The sequence below is a fragment of the Pseudomyrmex gracilis genome, unplaced genomic scaffold (assembly GCF_002006095.1).
Source record: "Pseudomyrmex gracilis isolate BER0280 unplaced genomic scaffold, ASM200609v1 scaffold_388, whole genome shotgun sequence".
Lineage (NCBI taxonomy): Eukaryota > Metazoa > Arthropoda > Insecta > Hymenoptera > Formicidae > Pseudomyrmex > Pseudomyrmex gracilis.
The window spans coordinates 88,919-94,789 of record NW_018020972.1 but is presented as its reverse complement, the minus strand read 5'-3'; positions in this window follow the sequence as shown (position 1 = coordinate 94,789).

Below are 5,871 nucleotides of genomic sequence, written 5' to 3'. Positions count from 1 at the left end.
GTGCGGCATCTTCCTCTGTAAAGATGTGGGTGGATAAGACGCAAATCATTTCCCAACCCACAATGAAATACTTGGATCTGTGGATCGACGATCGTTGATCGTTCGCCGAGCACTTCCGTCAGGTGGCGGAAAAGACAAGACGAGTGGCAGGGTCCCTCGCCGGACTCATGTCTAATTTACGGGGGCCGCGCACGCGAGTGCGACGCCTGTATGCTGACATTGTCTACTCCATAATTCTATATTGGGCCTCTATCTGGTACCGCGAGGTGGCAAGGGGAAGGTGGCACGGCCTCTCACAAGAGTCCAAAGACTCGTGGCGGCGCGCGTTGTATGCGTGCACAGAACAGTGTCGGGTGAGGCGGCAAGAGTGCTAGCGCGCATGCCGCCGATCGACATACTGGCGCGGCAGCGAGCGGCGGTGTTTGAACGCTCTCGCCGAGGTCGCAGGGGGAACTCCTGACTTGTCTTATTAAGTTGGCAGAGGCCAGGAAACGGGCTGAACAAGCCGGAGTTGAGGAGTGACGAGGAGCTCGCTTGATCCCGCTCTTGCTGGACGAAGAGTTCATTCAAGCCTGTTTTGAACCAGTAGGTATCATGTCAAGAGGCGATTCTGACTTTTAGAGCCACTCAAGTAGTTACCGGCCATTGCGTTTATGGCGCCTATTTCTTCCGGATCGACAAAGTGGAGACCTTCTTCTGCAAACACTGCGGACAGAAAGTATATACCGCCCAACATATCCTGGCGGAATGTGTCGCTTGAGTGATAGAGCGTGCGGCCCTCACCGCTCTAATAGGGTCAGACTTGTCCATGGCAACTGTGGTAGAGCAACGAATACGGGACAAAGAGTGCTGGCGAGCATTCCTTATATTCTGTGAGAGAGTGATGAACGCCAAAGAAAAAGCTGAGAAAATCTGACAAGGGCAACAACTCTCCTTGTAAACGGGAAGTAATGAGGTAGAATTGTGCAGGTTGTGTGTGGCGGAGAAACTCGAGGGAGTCTCTTGCCTAGCATAACACATCCTGCAAGTGGGGAGTGGTGAGTGGTGGCTGCGGTCCCATCTTTCACTTCGCAGACTTGGCGGTAGGTGATGTAAGTCGCCACCTAAACACATGAGGAGAAAGGAGAAGTAAATGCTCTCGGGCAGTCACTTTTTCTTCTTGTGCAAGAGGATCACCGGGGATTATAGTGAGTATACCTTCTCTTTAAAGGGAACCTCACATAACCTGGGTCCCTCCCTCGGGGGGCTTCAGTATGCGTAATGCATTTTCTCTCGATAACAAAAAAAGTCTTCGGACTGCCACGCCTCTTTCTCTGTTTGAGGATCACCGGCAGGTTTTAATGGGTATACCGTCTCTTTGGCGGAAGTCCCGCATAACCTTGGCCTCTCTCTCGAGATGCTAAGGTGTGTAATGTATTTTCTCTTGTCACCAAAAAAATGTTTATATCTCGGTCGGTTAGATTAGGTTAGGTTCATACTCTGACCATTAAGGTTGACAATCTGACCGCAGCGGTAGGCGGTACCCGACTACCGCGCCGGAACGTGTAAAGCGGGAAAGCCGAAGTGTCCGCTTTGCGCGAACCTCGGCCGCCCAGCCGAACACCGCCTGAGGAGATCAGCCTCATCAGTTCCCGGCAAGAAGCCGGTTCTCAAGAGGACAGAAATTCGTTTTTCCTCCCGCGATCGCGAAAGGGTTCCGGAGATCTTCTTGCAAACCAGCTGGCCTCGGCCGCTGCCTTGTCGAATAAGGAAAAAAAGTTCCTTTTTTTCCCCGAAGGAAGGAGGAGTCAAGACACCGGAAGCGCAGCTTGTCGGAGAGCAGGCGTCGGTTCCACCACGCTTGGCTCTCCGGTGTTTGTTGCATCGAGGAAGACGATAGCGGAAGTTACGAAAAAGAAAGAAGTGTTGGAGATGAAGTTCCAGCGGGCGAGAAGTGCCCTCGCTACTTTGCTGGGAAGTTCCCAGCCTAAGAAACATCGGCCGGAGCCTCTGTTTTCGAAGGACCGCTAGTCTCTCAGGAGAGAAAGGCTCTTATTGTTAAAAGAAGATTTTGCACGCCCAGTTTTCGGGGCGTGCCAACCACCTCGGTGCTCTTGGTGCTGACCGATTGCTCGATCTTTCTCAACTCGACATTTGGACTTGTACACATAGTACGAACTAAAACCGCACAGGTGTAAACAGCACGGAATAGAACCATGTCCACGTTTGAACATAATGTACGTCCGACAGGTCCTTCGTGGACATGGCTACGTAGTTGCTAATGTGCACAATCCATGGACATTGCGCTGGCTTACAGGGGGAAAAGCGATTACACATTTTTTTATGGGCCTGGCCGTTCTCAATCTTCTCTCTGGTAGTAATGTAGTTTATAAAAAACACATTCAACCGTATAAGATTTGTTGATCTTTAGATAATCTCAAACGTACAAAAATCATAGTTACTTTAATAGGAAAAAAACCGAACTCAATTAAACACGTTTTCAATATTTATTTATTGTATTTTAGAAGGTGTTCTTAAAATGATTATCATTACCTTCTGTACAACAACTACAATACATCAACAAATATTATACGGTTGAATTTGTTTTTTTATAAACTTGTTAGAAGAAACAACTCTCTAGAAAAGAATACGCACAAAATGTCAAAAAAAATTTCTGTGTGTAACGATAAGAAATTATCATGTAAAACTGATGTAATATAGCTTTTTGTTGCAATAATGATTTAAAAACTTAGAAAAATAGGTAAACTTTATGTCTACCATGACAAATTGTGTATCGTGATGTTGTACTTACCTATTAAAAATAGCATACAATGGAAAAATTAAAAATATGAAATATTGAACTGATCATTTCTTTAGAATTCTTGTGGCAAAAAGTCGAAACTAAAACTATTGAGTTTTACGTATATTTTTTTGAAGAGAATTGACTTTCAACGATAAAGCTGTTACCAAAGACGACAACAGAAACACTTTCTCAACTCGTCTGTCAAGTCATGAAGAGAAAATGAACTCAGAGAATGAACTAATGAAAACTACCTCTCTTTCTGTACACAATAGCAACGTTTCTCGAACATGTGCTGAATGAGTTTACCTAGATCTACCGGTCTACCAAACGAGCAAGTTCCTCTTGGGTTTCGACTTTTTGTGCATATTTTCTTGTGAAACACAGCAAAAACGGTCTTGCGATTAATCTTAATTGCACGCGTTTTTATTTATCCATTTTTTCTTGTATCTTGCTCTTTTTTGTTTTATTTTATTACACAAATATTGCACTGCAATATTTTTCATTTGTAACTTATATAAATTATTATTTTATTACACAAATATTGCACTGCAATATTTTTCATTTGTAACTTATATAAATTATTATTTTATTACACAAATATTACACAAGATGTTACAAGCGGCGTTCAAGCGTATATGTAAGTTAATTAATTTTCAACTTTGTATTGAATAATGAGGCGTTACTGAATTGCTAGATGTTTTGCAAATGTATTAAATTTTAAAATGATACAGATGTTTCGACTTTTTTTTTAAGTGTTCATCAGTGTTGTTACGTCCTGGCCCATGGTTACGTCGGGCTGTGGTAAAGTAACAGAGAGCGGTCGTTTTCTCCGTCTCCGTCCAGCAGGCTAGGCGATCCTGCTGTGGCAGTCGAACGAGTTTGTTTGCGCTCGCAGACAGGTCAACGGCATATGCCAATCTTACTCTCTCTAACGAGGCCCCGCTCGTCGGTCCCTTTTTAAACCTAGAGCGTTAGCTCTATTGACTAAGGGCGGGACCGTGCAATCAATTGAGGATGCGGGAATAAGAGGTCAATTTAATGAAATGAATTGTCCATGCAAAACATTATTTTATTTAAATTATATATATATATATATATATATATATTTATAATTTCTGAGTTGTTACAATTTCTGTCGTTATTTCGTTTAAGTGGAGGTGCATGTTGCGTGTGTTTGTGTGTGTGGAACTCAGTCGAGGTCAATTTCAATAATTTTGCGAATTTCCGCAGAGCCAGTGAGAAAAATAGTATAACAATGATGCACGGGAACTTGGCGGAGGTCATCAAGGTACGGGAATTTAACGGGGTAGAGTTTCCTAGGAAATGTGGTGAAGACTATGTCGTCACTCCCTACGTATAATTACATAAGTGTCACATATGGAATTTTCAGTTTATTGCATAGTGACACTCAGAAAGTCATGTTCTTTGTGGTCACCAAGTATTTAAAAAAAAATATTTATAAGTATGGTAAAAATTTAAAACCGAAAGATCCCTTAACTAGGGAAACTATATGAAGCTTCAAACTTTTAAACTGCTCTCCTCTAAAATTTGCGTTTTGGAGTTACGGGATTATACGTAGGAAGTGACGATGTGGAAAAGTTCGGTAAGACTTATCTTGAGGGGGTTAATGACATAATGTCGTTTATTCGGATCTGCGATTCGGTAGGTAGAAGCAAGCTTGAGACAATATTGTAACGAGGGGTTGTCCGGTAGAAGGATCGGTCAATAGGAATTGGGGATTCGTCTGCGGGATCTGGAAAGATTGCGCGAATGTGGAAAGCAAAGGGGAAGGAGAGCAAGAGGGAAGAGGAGGAGTTGGCGCAGATTGCGCATTCGCGGGATTCTTAGGTAAACAGAAGGGCTCAGGGTGTGTTAGAGAGGGGGAGTAAGGAGGTGAGGACGATAGATTGTTTGCGGGAGGATCGGGTGCGGATTGAGAGTCCGCGGGAGGATCAGGACTTATGGGGGAGTAGGAAGGTTCAGAGTATGTTGGAGAGAGGGAGCGAAGAAGAGGAGGCGACTGAGTTCGCTGTGCATGTTGTGTAGCATTATTACTGTTAGCGTTATTGTGGCTGGTTTTCTTGTCTTTATTGTAATCGTTTCCTATCGTCGGAAGAGGGATGGCAACAATAGGCCTGCTTAGCTTCGGCTCGTTTAAAACGAGGGTAGCCGCTCATCGCAATCTCTGGTTGCGTCGGCGGTGCTGGGCCTTTTTCTCTATTCGCGGAGGTGTTCTTCGGGGTTCCACTTAAATGATTTTGTGCAATTATGCTTGTATATTCTCTTAGTTTTGCGACCATTTTTCGGAAATGTTGAGCTTTATTTGTTTCCATGATTAGAAAAGATCCGAAAGGGGGAAGAATTCGGACGCTACCCGAGACGGCTTGATACCGCGAGGAGCCCTTTTGATTAAACTGAATTCTGAGTATATCTATTTATTTTAGATATTTATTTATTTAAACTAATAAATGAATGTATATATGATCGTAAAGAGCTGTTTGCGGGATGTTGTGTGGAAAATATGCCTATATATTGTAACGTGACACCTTTTCGGCGTCCGTCACAGTGTAATTAGCACAGCCAAAAAGTAGACTCGCGTCTCTCACGATTTGGAGAGAGCGATCTATCTTTGTTGCGTGGCGTATCAAAATGCGCCGATTTTGCGTGGTTGGTGCGTTCTGCGCCAACTTAGAGTACCATGCGCCGACAGGCGCAAGCGAATATTCAGCACGCGTTGTATTGTCTTGGCTATTTTATTTTACCGTAAATTGCGTTGCGTGTACCGCAGGGTGGCGAGTCGTTTTGTGTATTTGTGCCGATTTTGTTTTTAGCAATTAGAGCAAGGCTCATTGTGCGTCGGCGTTAATAATAGCAGAAGAAGTGATCCTGATGAAGAGAAGACAGTTACGCAGGAGCGTACGACTAGAGAGCAGAGTGGCGAGAAGAGATCGGTTATCTCATCTAAGGCGAGAGGATGATGCGCAACTCGGACTAACAAGGGGTGCCTACACCCTGGGGGTCACCGATTTTTATGAAACTTTGCAGAAATGTAGTTTGGATATAAGAGCAAAAAATGCTAAACGGAGACG